The sequence below is a fragment of the Antechinus flavipes genome, chromosome 4 (genome assembly GCF_016432865.1).
Source record: "Antechinus flavipes isolate AdamAnt ecotype Samford, QLD, Australia chromosome 4, AdamAnt_v2, whole genome shotgun sequence".
Lineage (NCBI taxonomy): Eukaryota > Metazoa > Chordata > Mammalia > Dasyuromorphia > Dasyuridae > Antechinus > Antechinus flavipes.
In genome coordinates, this window is record NC_067401.1 from 198,959,642 (window position 1) to 198,980,947 (window position 21,306).

Below are 21,306 nucleotides of genomic sequence, written 5' to 3' on the forward strand. Positions count from 1 at the left end.
GCACAAAATCAGCTTCAGAAATAGTGTGTTAATTAGCTTTGCTTAACTGTTTGTTGGAAGAATGAGCCCATTGGGAAGGTTGATGAATATATCTGGAAATAACTGCTATGTAAAAGCCAAAGAGAACAATACTATCTATTATTAAATACATAAATGAAAGGAAGCATTGTCCTATTCATGTTATTCTTTCACCATATCCCTATGAAATCCAACTGTTTCCTGTGAGGAACAAAAAACGAACTGAATTTAAAACAGTTAAAGGATTTTCCAGAGAGAAAGGAGAAGTTAAGCCTGCTTTTAGAAGGAGGTGGGAATTGGGGGTAGGAGAATAAAGCTCTTTCCCACTTGCATCAAATTTTGCTTAATAGATCTGACTTGGGCCCATTGATTCCTTGTAGAACTCATCATGGATTTTTCTGGTTCTGGGAAGAAAACATCTGGATGTGTCTAGAATCTGTAATTCGACAGAAGCAATAATACTTTAAAAATTGCTTTTGTTATGGATCTCTGGCAGTGACTGAGATCTAGAGGTCAGCTGTATGCAGATAGGAGAGCAGTGGGACTGTCACCCCCTTCAAGAGATGAATACATATTAGCCAGCTGGGTATTCTATCTACTGACTCATTAATGGGAATAGGAATCAAAGACCAGGCAATGCTATGGTAGTTTTGCTTCTCCTTGGACAGGCTCTAGGGATTCCCTTTGAGACCTGATGTGACTTCTGGCCCTCATTGTAAGGAAACTCAAGGCTGCCATATGACCATACTACTTCAGCTGTAGGGGTGATCTGCAACTTTCTCAGGTCTCAATAATTTATCACCTGCTCAAAGAAAGCAGCATATTGAGTAAGTCTTCAATTTTTCATTTATTAACATGAGGGGATTGAACTCAATGGCTTCCAAAGATCTTTCTGGTTCTATATAAAGAAATTTAATTAATACAATCAGCACGTTATTAATAAAAGAATGGCAGTGGGATCACAGTTTATATGCCCTTCAAAGAGTAGGTGTTCCTGAAGGATAATGAACTCAGATGGATTAACACAATGGGAGATGTAGAATATATTAAAATCAATGTCTTTTGATACATGACCTGTGTTACCCAAACCTTAGTCAAAGAGACATCTATATCGCCTAACAAAAGAGAGGGTGCAATTTTTCCTGACTTATCTGAACAAACACAATAAGAATGTACCTATTAGCCTAAGATTAGAATTAGAATTAGAATTCTAATTATAGCTTGGCCTGAGTAAATCTCTGAGATTTCCCATACTGGTTGGTTTCCAAATAAATAGGGAAGGGAAAAAACTTTGGTCCTGATGTACCAATTAGCTATTAAATATTGGGGAAATAATTTTTCACACCAATATCAATATATTAGCATCACTGTCAGAAGCCATTCTGTGTCCAAACTAAAAATAAAAACCCTATAACCAAAAATGGGTAGACTAATTCACCCTGAACTGAGGGAATGTGGTGGGGATCAAGTATCTTTCACTTAAAACTGAGGGGAGAATGGGAAATTGACTGGTGGAGAAGCTCTTGGTCTGGAGGAACTTATAAGGGATAGTGCCTCTCATTCATAGAACTCTATTAGGAAAAATTGATGAGACTGTGAACTCTTTAGAGCAGTGGGCTCAAGATGTGATGTCTTTTGATTTCAGGATTTTGATGTTAGACAATTAAGACAGTTTATTAGGGCTCACTAAAATCCATGTTGTTTACATCTTGGTTCAGGCTGTCCCCTTCACCCCAGCAAGAGAAGCCTTTTAAAATGAAGCTTTATGGCCAGAGGACTCCCCAGTCTCATCTGTCATACTCTCTTCTGGACTATTTAACATAGAACCAAAGACGAAAAAGATTTTCTGTAATTGTGAGAGTTTGTTTAATGTCTATTATTAATACTTTTTTATGAATAGCAGTCTACAAGTAGCGTGATAAGATATTTCTAATTCTCCTCATCCACATCACTGTCTTGATGATCAGACCTGTAAGAAAATCTTGCCAAGAACTCCATTGAATCACTGATTAATACTGGAAAGATTTTATTTTACATTCTTGCAAAAATGGGTGTATATACCTACAAAGGCCAAATCAAGATTTTTTTTAATGGCACTTAGTCCTACTTCTCCCTTCAGGATCCCATTGCTTAGAATTCTTTTCAGTTTTCTCTTCTCCCTTTTCAGGTATGGAATATGCCCAATTTTAAGCAAAATGTGACCAGAGAAGTTCTTCTTCTGGTTCTTTAAGCTTGTGCTGTTGGTCACATCTCTCCACTTTCCCAAACCTTCTTTGTCCAAGAGGCAATCTCTCTTCTTCTCCCCACCCTTAACAGCAATCTTTATCACATTACCTGAAGTATTTACTCTTAGATCTCAAGGGCACCTGTAGAAGCAAAACAATTAAGATTACAAAATCCCATTTCTTACAATTCTTCCCTTTTAAATAAAGATTTTGCTTCTACATTTTGTCATGTTTAATACTTTAAATTTTCTTAACATCAATTCACATTAATCATCACAAATTACACTATTATATCTGATAATCATTTTAACATCATTGTGCCCAAATAGATGAATATTCCCCATACTCTGGGCAGTGCTTTGAACCAATCTCATAATCAATTGAATCCAAGGTATGGCATACATAAACATTGGAATACGGGGCCAAGTAAAGCAACATAATTCCAATATTTTCTTTTTTTCTAAGAATCACTGAAAAGTATTTGTCCAAGTTTGCAATAGAATGTGGGCTAATTTCCTAATCTCTTCAGTAATATCTTTTACAGTTTGTCCATTACTATCATTTTTTTTAATACATCTATTTGACAGGTTCAGTTTTCAGTTTTTCTTCCTCTTCTTGCTAACAACCTGTCCAGAGACATTCTTTCTATTTTCCCTACCATTCTGATAGCAGCATCGAACTAACTCTTCTCCTATTTCTTCCACTGTCTCTCTGATGTAATTTATCCAATAATAGTTACTCACCAGAATAAGAATGGCCCCATACAGAAGTGACTTGATTTCTAGCCTTGTATTCACCATGTACTGCCCTCAATTTAATTCTTCCTTATTCAGCCTTGCTTTCTTTGAATGCCAGCCTAAAATGAATAGCCAAATGGGATCAGTGCACAGGTGCCCACTCAGTTCTAGGCAAAGTAGGTCTCAGAGTCCTGCCTCCACAACCTCACCCAAGCTTTGCTTGCTCATCCCTGAGAAGCTATCAGTATCCTCAGCTACATTCCAGACTTGGGTCCACGCGCCTACAAGCTGTAAGCTTTGGAATTTTTCAACTTGCCATGAGAGGCAAGCTGAGTGATTTCCAGAGCTGGAATGAGAGGATGGTATAGCCTGGTTTATTCCCTCACAGAAAGGAATAGATATATAACAAAGCACTGTAATTTTTCCTAGGGCTATTATTTTGGGAACAGGAGAGCCATGCACTTGAATTCACACTCATGTTTTTTCATTCCCAAAGGGAATGGTACTATCTGGGCAATGAGGCAACTGGTAGCACAGATACTGCTTTTGTTCAGCCTTTTTAAAAAAGTACTTTACCAGTTCTACCCAGGCAATGCTGTCTATCACTTGCCTTAAGTCCTTAACTTTCATCTTCATTTTAAGAACCACAATTCCAAACCTTTCTAAGAGATCTATAGCTATTATATCAATTCCCAAATCAAATGTTTGACTTCAGTCTTTGTTCTGCATTCTCTAAATGTCTGGCCCTTGTAGCAAACCAAAAATTATTCCAAAATGGGCAGTTCCATAAAATCCTCTTTCTCTATCAGGGCACAAATACTTATAATAGCTACTTAATGGTCTGAGACTAGTCAAGCTTCTATATTCTATAATTTGACATGCATCAGACTGAATTGTTTGTGGAGTATCTTTTTTCTTTTAGTAATATTTACCCAAATTTTAACCCGATGTCCCCCATCCTAAATCTCAAATACTACTGAACAGGGGAGGAGCATTAATACTGTATCACCCCCCCCCCACTCCACATGGGATCAATAAACTCCTTACTGGGAACCCACTCAGCCACTGAGTAGTTTCAGATCCATTCACCAATCAGTTCCAGTTTTCCCCAATCAAATGGGGCCCAAAATCCTTTCAGGGATGTATGGGTTGATGTCTCATCTTCTTCTGAAACTACTTCCTGATGAGAATGAATGCAGAGCAGAGTCAATGTGCAGGATCTCAATTTTGAGAGGTTTGCTTGGGGATGGGGGAAGTCAGGAGCTGATTGAAGCATCCAGTGGATCTCTGAAGCTGGGTGATACAGCTGCAATTGACCAAAACCTAGAAGAAAACAAACCTAACAAGCAGGGGTTAAGGTAGTTTGAGATACAAAGATCAGTCCACAAAGGACTGTGATAAGATGGACTGGAGAGCCAATATAAATTGGCCAGCAAGCCGGTTTCCTAGGGCTTGGTCTGTGTATATCAAATAAGTTATTTCTAAGAAAACATGTTGGTGCCACAGGATAAACATGCTATTCCTACATTAGGAATAAACTTAAATAAAATTGAATTTCCCATTGATGTAACAATATATTCCATAAGTTACATCCTGCTAAGAAAACTTTGATTATTGTAAAATTCTCTTCTCCAGTCTACTCTGAAGATGCATCATTCAACTTTAGTTTCAATAATCAATAAAATAACAACTGGGTCCCACAAACAGTTGCATCAAATGGCTAAATGTTCTTATATTTTGGAAGATTTAAAGATCTTATACAAATATTTCTAATAAAATATATCTCTCATAACAGGCAGATGACTAGGCCAAATATTCATCTACCCAATGATGGAAAACCCTAATTTACCTAATGACTATACATTTTCGGATAGAAAACACCAAGATCTTACATTTTTGCACTTTGACATTGATTTTCAAGTTGATCATTTGCTCCAAATATAGAAATTTGCCATTAGAGATATAAGCAAGGACATGATTATAACAGGACAAAGTATCCTTAATTCTGTTTGATTTCAAATATGAATTCATAAATGAGGAACACATGTGCAATTGCAATTCTAAGCCATAGCCAAACTCAGTAATCAATGGAAAGGTACACAAATAGGCAATCAAGTTAGAAGGGTCTGACCTCAAGTACAGCTCAAAAAGCCATCTTTCAAGCTCCTTTTTACCCAGATGCAAACAAATATCCACCTTCTTGTGGCATTTCTCTGGGATGGTGGGTTTTCTGATTTATTTGTCCTCATCCATACATGGATTCGAACTGGAAAAATAATAATAGTTATGATGTCCCTAGAAATTTTCTCTCAAATTAGCCAAGTCCCACATCGGAGGCTTCAGAGTTTTAAAAAGGCTTACAAATCATTATGCATAAACTAAACTATCCCAGGGCTGATATGGTGGCAGGCACTCTCATGCCAAGGTTACTTTTCACATATATCTGGAGGGCATAGTCAAAACTAGGTGCAGGAAAATTAGAGGTTTTGCTTGCACAAGTATTGTCAGGTTAAAATCCTGCTTTATGCATTTTAAGAAAGCTACAGATCATGTTTATTATGATATTCATTTAACGAGATTATGATGCACTTAAATAAATATTAATTTGCTGAAGACAAATAGAGCCTGTGATAGAAGAATGAGTTTTAAAATAACTATTTTCAGAGAATTTGCAGTTAGCCAGAAATAAAAACATTATCAAATTTCTCTTAGAAGTTCCTTGCATTACTCAGTAGTAGAACTATTAATACAGCATCTTATCTAAGTAGATGTTCAGCATTACAGAAATGATTTTCTCTCAGATAAAGGACCAGACTTGAGATAAGAGTTATCCCTTTAAATAATGGAAGCAATTGAGGAGTGAGAAATTTGATTTGACCAGCAAAGGACCCAAAGGTAGAGCTGAGTACCAGTGACTGGGATTCTTCTCACCTCCCTCAGTTAGTGAAGTGTGGGGATTGTCAGGTGGGCTAAGGAGTAGTCACTTTCCCACACCCAGGGAGAGGAAAGGATGGATTTTGCCCTCACATTCCAAAGAGAAGAAAGATAAAACTATGAAATTAATGCAAATAACTAATACATACTTTTTAATCCCCCAATTTCAGATTAACTTCCAAAAATCCTAATCAGGAATTTTCAAAAGCTTAAATGTGAAGAGATTTCAGAACTATTTCACCTGTGTAAGGGAATTTTATACTTTTCCCTTATGTCTCTTTAAGTAAATCTCTATCTTTGTTTAAGAAAGGAAATGAAATATCTTAAAGACACTTTTTAAAAAAATTTTTATTTAATGATTACTTTATATTGACAACATTATCCCTTGCACTCGTTTCTTTTCCGATTTTTTTTTCCCCTTCCTCCCTCCACCCCCTCCCCTAGATGGCAAGCAATCCTTTATATGTTGGATATGTTGCAGTATATCCTAGATACAATATATGTTTGCAGAACCTAACAGTTCTCTTGTTGCATAGGGAGAATTGGATTCAGAAGGTATAAATAACCCGGGAAGAAAAACAAAAATGCAGATAGTTCACATTCGTTTCCCAGTGTTCGTTCTTTGGGTGTAGCTGCTTTTGTCCGTCATTTATCAATTGAAACTTAGTTAGGTCTCTTTGTCAAAGAAATCCACTTCCATCAAAATATGTGCTCATACAATATCGTTGTCGAAGTGTATAATGATCTTCTGGTTCTGCTCATTTCACTTAGCATCAGTTCATGTAAGTCTCGCCAGTCCTCTCTGTATTCATCCTGCTGGTCATTTCTTACAGAACAATAATATTCCATAACATTCATATACCACAATTTACCCAGCCATTCTCCAATTGATGGGCATCCATTCATTTTCCAGTTTCTAGCCACTACAAATAGGGCTGCTACAAACATTTTGGCACATACAGGTCCCTTTCCCTTCTTTAGTATTTCTTTGGGATATAAGCCCAATAGAAACACTGCTAGATCAAAGGGTATGCACAATTTGATAATTTTTTTGGGCATAATTCCAGATTGCTCTCCAGAATGGTTGGATTCGTTCACAACTCCACCAACAATGCATTAGTGTCCCAGTTTTCCCGCATCCCCTCCAACATTCATCATTATTTTTTCCTGTCATCTTAGCCAATCTGAAAGGTGTGTAGTGGTATCTCAGAGTTGTCTTAATTTGCATTTCTCTGATCAATAATGATTTGGAACACTCTTTCATATGAGTGGTAATAGTTTCAATTTCATCCTCTGAAAATTGTCTGTTCATATCCTTTGACCATTTATCAATTGGAGAATGGCTTGATTTCTTATAAATTTGAGTCAGTTCTCTATATATTTTAGAAATGAGGCCTTTATCAGAACCTTTAACTGTGAAGATGTTTTCCCAGTTTGTTGTTTCCCTTCTAATCTTGTTTGCATTAGTTTTGTTTGTACAAAGGCTTTTTAATTTGATGTAATCAAAATTTTCTATTTTGTGATCAGTAATGGTCTCTAGTTCATCTTTGGTCACAAATTTCTTTCTCCTCCACAAATCTGAGAGATAAACTATTCTATGTTCCTCTAATTTATTTATAATCTCGTTCTTTATGCCTAGGTCATGGACCCATTTTGATCTTATCTTGGTATATGGTGTTAAGTGTGGGTCCATGCCTAATTTCTGCCATACTAATTTCCAATTATCCCAGCAGTTTTTATCAAATAATGAATTCTTTCCCCAGAAGTTAGGGGCTTTGGGTTTGTCAAACACTAGATTGCTATAGTTGACTATTCTGTCTTGTGAACCTAACCTTTTCCACTGATCCACTAATCTATTTCTTAGCCAATACCAAATGGTTTTGGTGACTGCTGCTTTATAATATAATTTTAGATCAGGTACAGCTAGGCCACCTTCATTTGATTTTTTTTTCATTAATTCCCTTGAGATTCTCGACTTTTTATTGTTCCATATGAATTTTGTTGTTATTTTTTCTAGATCATTAAAATATTTTCTTGGAAGTCTGATTGGTATAGCACTAAATAAATAGATTAGTTTAGGGAGTATTGTCATCTTTATTATGTTCGCTCGGCCGATCCAAGAGCACTTAATATTTTTCCAATTATTTAAGTCTGACTTTATTTGTGTGGAGACTTTTTTATAATTTTGCTCATATAATTCCTGACTTTCCTTTGGTAGATAGATTCCCAAATATTTTATGGTATCAACAGTTATTCTGAATGGAATTTCTCTTTGTATCTCTTGCTGTTGAGTTTTGTTGGAGATGTATAAAAATGCTGAGGATTTATGGGGATTTATTTTGTAGCCAGCTACTTTGCTAAAATTATGAATTATTTCTAATAGCTTTTTAGTAGAATCTCTGGGGTTCTCTAGGTATACCATCATATCATCTGCAAAGAGTGATAGTTTGGTTTCCTCATTGCCTACTCTAATTCCTTTAATATCTTTCTCGACTCTTATTGCCGAGGCTAGTGTTTCTAATACGATATTAAATAATAATGGTGATAGAGGGCAACCTTGCCTCACTCCAGATCTTACTGGGAAAGGTTCCAGTTTTTCCCCATTGCATATGATGCTTACTGATGGTTTTAAATATATGCTCCTGACTATTTTAAGGAAAAGTCCATTTATTCCTATGCTCTCAAGTGTTTTTATTAGGAATGGATGTTGGATTTTATCAAATGCTTTTTCTGCATCTATTGAGATGATCATATGGTTTTTGTTTGTTTGGTTATTGATATAGTCAATTATGCTAATAGTTTTCCTAATATTGAACCAGCCCTGCATTCCTGGTATAAATCCTACTTGGTCATAGTGTATTATCCTGGGGATGATTTTCTGTAATCTTTTTGCTAATATTTTATTTAAGATTTTAGCATCAATATTCATTAGGGAGATTGGTCTATAATTTTCTTTCTCTGTTTTCAGCCTACCTGGTTTAGGTATCAGTACCATGTCTGTGTCGTAAAAGGAGTTTGGTAGGACTCCTTCAATCCCTATTTTTTCAAATAGTTTATTTAGCATTGGAGTTAATTGTTTTCTAAATGTTTGGTAGAATTCACATGTAAATCCATCTGGTCCTGGGGATTTTTTTTTTTAGGGAGTTGATTGATAGTTTGTTCTATTTCTTTTTCTGAGATGGGACTGTTTAGGATATTTACTTCTTCCTCTGTTAGTTTGGGCAAGCTATATTTTTGGAGGTATTTTTCTATTTCATTTAAGTTGTCGAATTTATTGGCATAAAGTTGAGCAAAGTAACTCCTAATTATTGCTCTAATTTCCTCTTCGTTACTGGTGAGCTTTCCCTTTTCATTTTTAAGACTAACAATTTGATTTTCCTCTTTCCTTTTTTTAATCAGATTTACTAAGGGTTTGTCTATTTTGTTGGTTTTTTCATAGAACCAACTCTTAGTTTTATTAATCAATCCAATAGTTTTTTTACTTTCAATTTTATTGATATCTCCTTTTATTTTTAGAATTTCAAGTTTAGTGTTTGACTGGGGGTTTTTAATTTGTTCCTTTTCTAGCATTTTTAGTTGCAAACCCAATTCATTGACCTTCTCTTTCTCTATTTTATACAAATAGGCCTCTAGAGATATGAATGAAATTTCCCCTTATTACCGCTTTGGCTGCATCCCATACATTTTGGTATGCATTATTATCGTTTTCTTGTGTGAAGTTATTAATTATGTCTATGATTTGCTGTTTCTCCCAATCATTCTTTAGTATGAGATTATTTAGTTTCCAATTATTTTTTGGTCTACTTCCCCCTGGTTTTTTGTTGAATGTAATTTTCATTGCATCATGGTCTGAAAAGGATGCATTTACTATTTCTGCCTTACTGCATTTGAGTTTGAGGTTTTTATGTCCTAATATATGGTCAATTTTTGTATAGGTTCCATGAACTGCTGAAAAGAAAGTGTATTCCTTTCTGTCTCCATTACATTTTCTCTAGAGATCTATCATATCTAACTTTTCTAGTATTCTATTTACCTCTTTGACTTCTTTCTTATTTATTTTGTGGTTTGATTTATCTAATTCTGAGAGTGCAAGGTTGAGATCTCCCACTATTATAGTTTTACTGTCTATTTCTTCTTGTAGCTCTCTTAGTTTCTCTTAAGAATTTAGATGCTACACCACTTGGTGCATATATGTTTAATATAGATAGTGCTTCATTATCCATGCTACCCTTTAGCAAGATATAGTGCCCTTCCTTATCTCTTTTAATTAGATCAATTTTTGCTTTAGTTTGATCTGAGATCAGGATGGCTACCCCTGCTTTTTTGACTTCACCTGAAGCATAATAGATTTTGCTCCAACCTTTTACCTTTAACCTGCATGTATCTCCCCGCTTCAGGTGTGTTTCCTGTAAACAACATATTGTAGGATTCTGGCTTTTAATCCATTCTGCTAACCGCTTCCTCTTTATGGGGGAGTTTACCCCGTTCACGTTTATGGTTAGAATGACCAATTCTGTATTGCTTGCCATCTTGTTAACCCCGGTTTATGCTTTTCTCCCTTCTTTCCCCTTTCCCCCCCTTCCCAGTATTAAGCTTGTGAGCACCACTTGCTTCTCACAGCCTTCCCTTTTTAATATCCCTCCCCCCGCCTTAGAGTTCCTCCCCCTATCTTACCCCTTTCCCTCCCAGTTCCCGTATTCCCTTCCGCTTAGCTTATTCCTTCCCTTTTCACTTTTCCCTTCTCACTTTTCAATGAGGTGGGAGAAGTTTCACCATAGATTGAATATGTCTTAAGATTTTAAGAATATGTCTTAAAGCCAATTCTGAAGGCAGTAAGATACCCACTATATTCATCCCCCTCCATTCTTTCTCTCAGATATAATAGGTTTCCTATGCCTCTTCATGAGATGTACTACCCCCACTTTACCCTTTTTCTGGTACAATGTCCTTTCCACATCAATTTCTAGAACAAGGTATACATGTATTCTTTATACATCTATATAGTCAAAATATAGTTCCCAAGATTAATCTTTACCTTTTTAGATTTCTCTTGAGTTCTATATTTGTAGATCAAACATTTTGTTAAGTTCTGGCTTTTTCATCAGAAATAGATGAAATTCGCTTACTTCGTTGAATGTCCATCTTCTTCCCTGGAAAAAAGATGCTCATTCTTGCTGGGTAAGTTATTTTTGGTTGCATACCAAGTTCCTTAGCCTTTCGGAATATCATATTCCAGGCCCTTCGATCTTTTAATGTGGATGCTGCCAGATCCTGGGTGATCCTTATTGTGGCTCCTTGATACTTGAATTGGGTTTTTCTAGCCGCTTGCAATATTTTTTCCTTCATCTGAGGGTTCTGGCATTTGGCCACTATATTTCTTGGTGTTTTGATTTTAGGATCCCTTTCAGTGGGTGATCGATGAATCCTTTCAATGTTTATTTTTTTCCTCTGTTCCTATGACGTCTGGGCAGTTCTCTTTGATAATTTCCTGGAAAATAGTGTCCAGGCTCTTTTTTTCATCATTCTTTTCTGGGAGTCCAATGAATCTCAGATTGTCTCTCCTGAATCTGTTTTCCAGATCTGTTGTCTTCCCCAGAAGGTATTTCACATTCTTTTCCATTGTTTGATTTTTTTGGATTTGCTTGACTGATTCTTCTTGTCTCCTCGAGTCATTCAATTCCATTTGTTAGACCCTGATTTTCAGTGAAGTATTTTCTTCGCTCACTTTTTAAAGATCTTTTTCTAATTGTCCAATTGAGTTCTTTTGTTCTGTGGAATTTTTTTCCATTTCGCCAATTTTGTTTTTTAGAGAGCTGTTTTCTGTTTCCAGTTCACCAATCCTGTTTTTCAAGGATTTTACTTCTTTATCCACTCTCTCTTTAACTGACTTCTCCAGGCTCTTTTGCCAAGCCTCTCTCTCCTTTTCCCAAGCTTCCCTCTCCTTTTGCCAAGCCTCACTCTGCTTTCCCCATTTTTCTTCTAGCTCCCTTGTGAGAGCCTTTTTAATTACTTCTATGAGGTTCATCTGTGCTGAGGAACAGATGATCTCCTCCTTTGGGGATTCACCTGGGGACTGTCTGTTTTTAGTCTCCTCAGGATTTAGAGTCTGCTCTCTATCTGTATAGAAGCTGTCAAGGGTTAAAGTCCTCTTCAGCTTCTTGCTCATTCTGTCTAATAATCAGAGACAAACTAGCAAAGAAAAACAGAAAAAACTGGAGTCTTTCTTTGGGGGAGGGGCTGGGTGTGTTATCGAGCTTCCTCTCCAGACTGCAGGGGGCAGCAGTGAGGCACTAGCAGGACTGTGTGCGCCTGCGCTCTGAGATCCCAGAGCGTGCTGAGTCACTGTGAGGGGGAAGGGGGAGCGGCCAGGTCCCGAGAGACTCCAGCTGTTTGGGGTTGTATTCTTCAGCCCCGGTGTTTTTAGCTTCTCTGCTGGGCTGCTGACTTGCTGCCGGAGCAAAGTATCCAAACCTGTAGAGAAGCTCTCCCCGCAGAGACGGCTGCAATCATGCCCCACCCCCTCTCCCGTCTGCTCCCGTGCTCTCACTGCTGCTGCCCGCCGCCTGCGCCCGATCTAAAACCATCCCAGCCCTCCAGTAAAGACAGACCTTTCTTGGCGGATCTCAAGGATGGCTTCTCTTGGTAACTATATGTGGGTTTTTTTCAGTCAAGCATTAATTCAGAGGCTTGTAATGAAGTGGATAGTGAGAGAAAGCGCGGAGCTTATGCAGCTGTATGCCTCCTCTCCGCCATCTTAACTGGAAGTCCCCAAAGACACTCTTAAAATTCAGAACATAGCTAATAATTTTGGATGAAACTTCACAAAACAAAATTTATAGCACATGTTCATCAGGGCTAATAGAATCTTAAAATATAGTTCATGCAATTTTTACAAATTGCACAATATATAAGTTAGAAAGCAACATAGCACCTTAAATAAGTTTCATCTAATTAGAGGAGATACAAACATGTAGCCTATTTAAGTAAGTTACCAGAGAACTTTATTTTAATACCCAATTTTTAGTTTAAAATTAAATCACAGATTTAAATTTTTAGTAGTACACTATTTCTAAGATGTTATACCCAGATAAATTCACAATTTTAGCATATACCAGTTAATTGTGATTATCTCCTACATTCTCTTACACAGTTTTAGAATTGGTTTTCCAATCTAAATTGACACAAATTCAAAAAAATTTGAATTAAATTCAAATATCTTTGGAGAGAAACTTTTTGAATGCCAGTTTTTTTCAAAATGAGACCTTCCCCTTGAAACTTCCCAACATTCAAATTTGTTTTCTCAGAGCTCCCAAATTAAAAAGGTGGCAGAAAACTGCTTCCTCACTCCCTTCCAATAATTTTTTTCCTATATATTTACTCATCCATTCAACCCTTCTGCAGCAGGGATGAAGAGAATATATTTTCCAGGGGGTCCAGGATGGCTTATATTCCAGAATTTTAGGGTTCTCTATTCATTTCCTCAAGCCACATGAATACAGGCTCTATCTAGAGAGAAAGAAGGGAAACTCCTATCCAAGGAGAACTCCACAGAATCTTGAGTGGAGGATTTTAGGACTTTGGGGGTTGGGGACACAGAGGGTCCCCAACCAAAGAGAAATTGAGGCTGACTCTAGGGCAACGGAGTTGTTGGGGAGCCCACCTTCTATCAGAAAGGTTGGACATACTGTCTTACAAATGGAGACTAGAGACTGCTTTTATCTTTTGAAAGCTTAACTTTTAAGAAGATTCATGTTAGTTTGAATCAAGAGGCCTGAGAGACAGAGAAAATAGAAAATGCATTTAAAAAATCATAGATGGCCAGATCTTTTCATTTGTAAATTCATATGACTGAGAGAGGATCTTAGAAGACTACACACACACACACACACACACACTCCTGCTTTTCTTGAAGAAACCTCCCTCATCTGGGCCTGTGCACCCACAGGCCCCCACATCTTTAATTCTGTATCCTATTCCTTCTCCCCTAGAGTTTCTTGTAAATATTCTATTTAATGCAAGTCTCTTCCTGACAAGTTTCCCTGTGCAGATCCTTTCTGCCCTCCTGTGTAGAAATTTTCCACACCTCTGTGGCCCCAGATCACCCTAATATTTACTCAACCCTACATTTTAAACTGCTTCATGACATCCTCTCTTTTTAGAATTATTTGGAAAAATGTCCCTGGTGCCTTTAAAGTACTGTTTTTTCCCATCTTACTTGTTTTTCTGAGATTTCAGATTCCCTTTCCCCACAAGATGCCCCAACGACCAAAGGCAATACTTGATAGTCTATCTTCTTACCCTTGGCTTATACACAGAATTGCCTGATTGTTGCCTACTTTCTTTTTCCCTTCTTGCTTTCCTGGATTCATCAGTTGTCTTACTCACCAATGTGGTTCTAGAATCTTGAACAGTCCGTGAATGGGATGCCCATAGCTGATCCACAAATCACAAGCTGCATCTTCCCCTTCTTTAATAGCGGCTATTCCACAATTGGGATTTCTGGATCCTGGACAGAGCCCCCAGTCTGGAAGAAATAAAATATCTTACCAAGAACTCCAGTGAACTACTGATGTATGCTGGAAAAAATTTTATTTTACATTCTTATAAAAAATGGGTTCACTCCAATTCCATAGAATGGAAACACACTTATAAAGTCATTCCTTTTTATGGAGTTTATTTAATTAACCATATTTCTCCTTTCAGGATCCTGATTGGTCGGGATCCTTTCCAGGTTACCATTCTCCCTTATAAGGTATGTAATATGTCCAATTTTAAGCAAAATGTGACCAAAGAAGTTCTTCCTTTGGTTCTTTGAGCTCATGCTGTTGGTCAGCAATTTCCCAATTTCCCAAACCTTCCTTGTCCAAGAGGCAACTTTCCCTCCTCCCCTTTAATCTTATCACATTTCCTTATCACTTTCCTCAAGGACACCTGGAAGCAAAACAACTAAGACTGCAAAATCTCATTTATTACAGATCTTATCACAGAAAATTATTCCAGCATCCAGAAAAATCATATATGACATCACTTAACATCAAACCCAATAGTTCCATCAGATGGAGGGGAACAGTGCTTAAGTCTCCCTAATTCAATCCAAGTTGGGAGATTCTTTAGTTCTGACAAGAAAGGGGGCTACTTCTGATGTGCTGTCCACTTGATGGCTCATAGAAACCTCTTTTTCCCTCAATCCCCAAGCCCTTAGATCTTTAGGACACTCCCTCACCTTCTAGATGGTAGAGTGTCAGGTAAGGGACAGATGATTATCTCCTCAGGACAGATTGTTTGGGGACCCCAAGTTCCATTCTAGTATATAAACTGAGTCTTGATAGTTTATATACAGAAAATGTTTCCATATATTTCATTTCCAGTCATAATTATCACCTTGTATCCTTTGAAACAACCTTAGGTACTGGAAGGATTTCAGAAAGGGCCTTAGTTTTAATTTTAATTTGTTATGTACTATTTATGTAATTTTGATTCAGTCATTTAAACTTCAGTTTTCTCATCTCTAAAACAAAAAGATTGGCTTAATTCACCTCTAGAAGTCCCCTTCTTTTTTTTAAGTTTAAAATTTTGTAGTATTTTCATTATTTCTCCTATTTCTATCCCCAAGATGTCTATGCTTTTTGCTTGAATGCTCTCTTTCTTCCCATTCACCTCTCTTGAATTTGGTTCATCAAAATTCAACCCAACATTTACTTAAAGTCCAACCCTAATCTAATCAAGCTCTTTTCAGAATTCAAGAAATTGAATTTCAAAGGAGGAAATTTTCTGGCAGAAATTGGACATAGATCAATATCTTACGCCATTTATCAAGATAAGATCAAAATGGATACCTGACCTAGATATAAAGGGAGGTATCTTAAGAAAACTAGAAGAACATGTAACATATTACCTATCAGACTAATGAATAGGAATTTTGTCAAACTTCTAAGAATATAAACCATTCTCCAATTGATAAATGGTCAAAGGATATAAACAAGCAGCTTTTTGATGAAGGAATCAAAACTATGTATAGAAACATAAAAATGTTCTAAATCATTATTAGAGAAATGCAAATTAAAACCACTTGGATATCATTCCACATCATTCAGATTGAATAAAATGATAAAAGGGAAAGATGACAAGGGCTGGAGGAGTTGTGGAAACATAGGGACACTAAGACATTGTTGGTAGCACTGTGAAGTGATCCAATCATTTTAGAGAACTATCTGGAATTATACCCAAAAAATTATTATATAGTTGTGTATATCTTTTGACCAAGTAATACCATGATTAGGTCTTTTTACCAAAGGAATCAGAGATAAAGAAAAGAACTTATGTGTTCTAAAAAAATTATTCCTAGAAGTTCTCTTTGTGATGGCAAAGAACAAATAATTGAAGAGATATCCACAACTGCATAAATTGTGTTTTATGATTGTGATGGAATACTACTGTACTACAAGAAATGATGAACCCATTAATTTTATCCATGTATTTTTACATGGATAGATTTGCAGGAAATGAGTCAAATGAGCAAAACCAAAAGAATCCTATAATAATAGCAATATTGTTTGAAGAACAACTGTGAATGACTATTATTTTGAGAACTACAAATACTCAAATCAATTATAAAGGACTTGTGAAGAAAGATGCTATTCTCCAGAGAAAGAACTGATAACTAGAAGTATGCACAATATGGCTTACACACACCCACACACACCCACACCCACACACCCCTGTCTTTAATGGCAGCCTTCTCTAGAATGAGATGGGAAGAAAGAAAAAAAAGTGCTTCTCTATCTTGTCATACCTCCTCTACCCTTAAAGCTCCAACAAGAGCAGTTAAGTACTCAGGTACAATCCAATATGAAAGACAGGCTAAGAGAATGACACTTCAGTGATCCTATCCCTAATTAGAGTATACATAATGACCCTAAAGCTATTGCACTCAAAAAATGCTTTGCTTAAATTTAATTTTCAATGTTTGTTTTTTGGAGGTGTGCAAGATCTTAGAAAATAGTCTACATTTATAATCCTCCAAGATGGAATGCACCACAAACTATGAGTCAACAATGAGCTATATCTGCTAAAAGAGCAGAAGAATAACATTAGTCCTCAGCCTGAAAGAGTAACTGAAACAGTAGAGTGAGATTAAGATTCCCACTACCTGGGAAATTTTTGCTTGAATGCTCTTTTTCTTTCTTCCCATTCACCTCTCTTGAATTTGGTTCATCAAAATTCAACCCATTTGCAACCATAAGGTGATCAACTCAATTATTATTAAGAAGGATGGCAAAAAACCATTAGCCAACATGTAAAGATGTCATGGCCAGGAATTGGGAGGGAACAAATGCCTCTAAACTCGGCACTGGTCAGAACATACCTAGAGTATTGTATTTGATTTTCTGGGAACTGGCTGGGGAGCAATCAAAAAAGAAAGACTAGAATGAAGGAAGTATCCAATATTATGTTTTGTAAGGATCATTAAATTATAATGAATAATGATATATGACATTCACATAGTCATCTCATTTGAGCCTCACAAATGCAGGTCCAAGGAAGAAGCACACAGAACATCAACGATATTTTGGGTTGGAGCAGCAGGATGACACAGTGGATAGAGCACTGGCCTAGAGTCAGAAGGACCAGAGTCAAATCCAGCTTCAGACACTTAATGCTTACTAGATACGTGACCCTGGACCAGTCACTTAACCTCACTTCTAAAAAAAAAAGGAAGAAAATATTACTGGATGTTTGTTGAATTTCTAAGGATAGAATATAAATAAGAGTTAAGCAAGGGGAAAAAAAGAGGAACCAACAAAAGACAAGCAATTCAGTTCACAATTCCATTAATAATGGATTTCCGCCCCCCCCCCCACCACCATTTTTCCTCATCCCCTCCAATATTTGTCACTTTTCCTCTTCAGACATTTTAGCCAATGCCATCCCAATTATATGCCTCCCCCCAAAGTATATTACTCAATTAGAAAAAGTAACAAAATTCATTTGGAAGAACAAAAAGTCAAGAACATCAAAGGAAGTAATGAAAAAATGTAAAGGAAGGATTTTTAGCAGTACCTGATCTTAAACTCTATTATAAAACAGTAATTATTTTAAAAAATTATCTGGTACTGGTGAAGAGGTAGGAAGGTAAATCAATGAAACAAAGTAAACATACAATTTATAGAAGCAAATACAGTAACCTTCTATTTGACAAGTGTAGAGACTTAAACTTTGAGAATAAGAATTCATTGGTAAGATGAATTGATAACTGATAAAAATTGTTGTGAAAATTTTAAATGAGTATGATGAAAATTGGGTATAGAAGAATATCTTCAGAGTATTTTCTAAGGTAAGATATGACAGTATAAAAAGAGATATTACAAGAACATTTGAAGAACATGGAACATGCTACTTATCAGACTTAAGGATAGGTAAACAATTTATGAATGAACAAGAGATAGAAAAGAGAATGAGATGCAAAATGGATCATTTCAATTATATTAAATTTTAAAAATCATATAAATAAAATGAATATAGCCCAGATCAGAAGGAAAGTAAAAAACTGGGGGAAATTCTAGACAGTTTCTCAGCTAAAGTCTCTTATCTTAAAGAACTTTGTAAAATCTGTAAGAAATGTGTCATTCACCAACTGCTAAATGATCAGAGGATACAGGCAGTTTTAGATGAAGAAATTAAAATGATTTATAATCAAAGTGCTCTAAATTATTTACTAGAGAAATGCAAATTAAAACAAAGTTGATATCATTTTACATCTATCAGATTGATTAAAATGATTAAAGAAGAAAGTCTCCAGCCTTTTACTAGTTTGTTTTACATGATACTGTACCTTGCTGGCTCTTGCCATTTCATCATTCTTGCATTTTAACTTTTGTCAAGTCATAAGAGTTTCTTAGGAAATTACAAAGTGGGTAGGAATTTCCAGATTCTCCTTATGCTCTTTTGCATGGCTAGTTAGTCAATAAGCATTTATTAGGCACTTACTATATTCCAAGCACTGTGCTGAGCTTTGGGGATACAAAGAGGTAAAGGATAGTCCTTACCTTCAAGGAACTCACAATCTAATGGCATGAGCAAATCATTATTTACTAATAAGCTGTATGCAAAATAAATAGGAAATAATCCACTGAAGGAAGGCAGGAGAATTAAGTGGAGTTGTGAAAGACTTCCTTTGGAAGGTGGGGTTTTAGTTGAGACTTGAAGGAAGCCAGGAGGTAGAGGATTTCATATATGGAAAATGTCCAAAATTAGGAGATGGAAGTGTATTGTTCAAGGAACAGTGAGAAGGACCAGTACTGCTGGAGGAAAGAATGGTGAATGGATGAGAGTATAAGGTTCAAGAAGAATGGAAAGGGGAGTGTGTGTGTGTGTGTGTGTGTGTGTGTGTGTGTGTAAGGTATGTAAGACGAGGCTATAAAAGATTTCAAAGACAGAGGATTTTATATTTGATCCTGGAGATAACTGGTGACCTTTATTGAGTCTAGTGAGGAAGGGGACTGTCAGACCCTCACTTTAGGAAACATGTAGTTGGTTGAATAGAGCAAGGGCATAGAGAGGAGAATATCTGTGGCAGAAGACCAATCAATCAGCAGGGTATTGTAATATCATTGTAATATTGTAAAACCAGCAAGGTGGTAGCAGCATCAGAAAAGAGATGAAGATATATTTGAGAAATACTTTAAAAATGTTGATAGCCTTTGGTATCAGATATAGAAAGAGATAATGAAGAGTTGAGCATAGCCCCTATACTGTGAGCTTGGGTGGCTGGATGGTGGTACCTACTAGGGAAATAATGAGTTTGCCTTTGAACGTGTTGAGTTTAATGTGTTTTCTGGAATCCAGGTCGAGATGTCTGATGCAGTTGTGTAGTCATAAGACTGCAAATTAGGAGAGAGGTTAGGGGCTGAACAGGTTGGAAGATAATTTATTCTATGGAAATTAATGAGATCATCAGATAATTTTTTTAATTAATATTTTTTCCAACTTACATGTAAAAACAATTTTCAATGTTTTAAAAGTTGACTTCCGAATTCTCTCTCTCTCTCTCTCTCTCTCTCTCTCTCTTTCTCTTTCTCCCTCTCTCTCTTCTTTCTCTTCTCTCTTCTCTCTCTCTCTCTCTTCTCTCTTGCTCTCTCTCTCTCCTCTCCTCTCTCTTGCTCTCTCTCTCTCCCCCCCCACCTCTCTCCTCTCTCTCTCTCTCACCTCTCTCCTATCTCTTCCTCTCTTTCTCTCTGTCTCTCTCTCTTGCTCTCTCTCTCCTTTCTCTCTTGCTCTCTCTCTCTCCTCTCTCTGTCTCTCTCTTTCTCTCTCTCCTTTCTCTCTTTCTCTTTCTCTCTTCTCTCTCTTTCTATCTTTCTCTCTTCTCCCTCTCACTGAAAAGGCAAGCAATTTAATATAGGATGCATATATGTGATCATTCAAAACAGGTTTCCATATTAATCATATTGTAAAAGAAAACATAAGCCAAAACAAAAATCCAACAAATAAAAATTTTTTTAAAGTGTGGTTCAATCTGTATTCAAACTCCATCAATTCTTTCTCTGGGACATGGATAGCATTTTTCATCATAAATCAAGAGTTATCTTGGATCATTGTCTTGCTGAGAATAGCAAAGTCATCCACAGTTATTCATCTTATATTATAGCTGTTACTCTTACAAAATTGCTGTTACTATATTCAACATTTTCCTGGTTCTACTCATTTCTCTTGGCCTCAGTTCATGCAAGTATTTCTAGGTTTTTCTGGGAGAATCTAGCTCATAGTTTCTCATATCACAATAGTATTCCATCATAATTATATACTACAAATGCCACCAGAAAAGAGCTTCTATAACTATTTGGGTATAATGCCAAATTACTCTCTCTATATAATGGTCCAATCAGTAAGGGAAGTTGTTTGGAGGAAGAACAGAAGAGGACCTAAAACAGACCCCTGTGGGATATGCATTTTGGTGAGTATGATTTAGATGAGTCCAGCAAAGGAGATTGGGGAGTAGTCAATTCTTTTTCTGGAGGTAGATAGCATTTCTCATCCTAGGTTAGAGTCACTTCTTTATTGGAGACAAAGTTAAAGGAGGAAATAATGACAGAAAATATCTGAATTATATAAGAGGGGGATAAAAGGAGCTCAGGAGAAATTACCTTAATTTTTAAAATAAACTATGAGGCAAGGTTCTTAATTGAGAGGGGAAAGAAAGCTGTGGGAAATTTGAAGAAGGATGAAAATATTTGATGGAGGTGTAAAAGGATTGCTTATCATCAGAGAAAGAACAATTGAACTTGCATAACAAATTTGTAGTTGACCCAGTCAAAACAGTTGCATGATTTTCTCTATTTTCATTTTATAACACTTAGTAGGGGCACTAATGGCAAGTGGTAGGATTGATTCAA

At 36.4% G+C, this 21,306-nt stretch overlaps 1 long non-coding RNA gene across 2 annotated transcripts in view; it reads right to left on the reverse strand.

Moving 5' to 3' along the window:
- Positions 1-2,027: 2,027 nt before the first annotated feature.
- LOC127559231 (uncharacterized) overlaps positions 2,028-21,306 on the reverse strand; it is a 37,587-nt gene continuing 18,308 nt past the window's right edge. Inside the window, exons 2-5 of one of the 2 annotated variants that reach the window (XR_007953090.1) lie at positions 14,300-14,438; positions 4,028-4,160; positions 2,987-3,099; positions 2,028-2,384 (exon numbers count right to left, since the gene is read on the reverse strand). This is a non-coding gene — a long non-coding RNA (uncharacterized LOC127559231). Of the gene's footprint in view, positions 2,385-2,986; positions 3,100-4,027; positions 4,320-14,299; positions 14,439-21,306 lie in introns of both variants that reach the window. The other variant, XR_007953089.1, reaches the window with a different exon arrangement.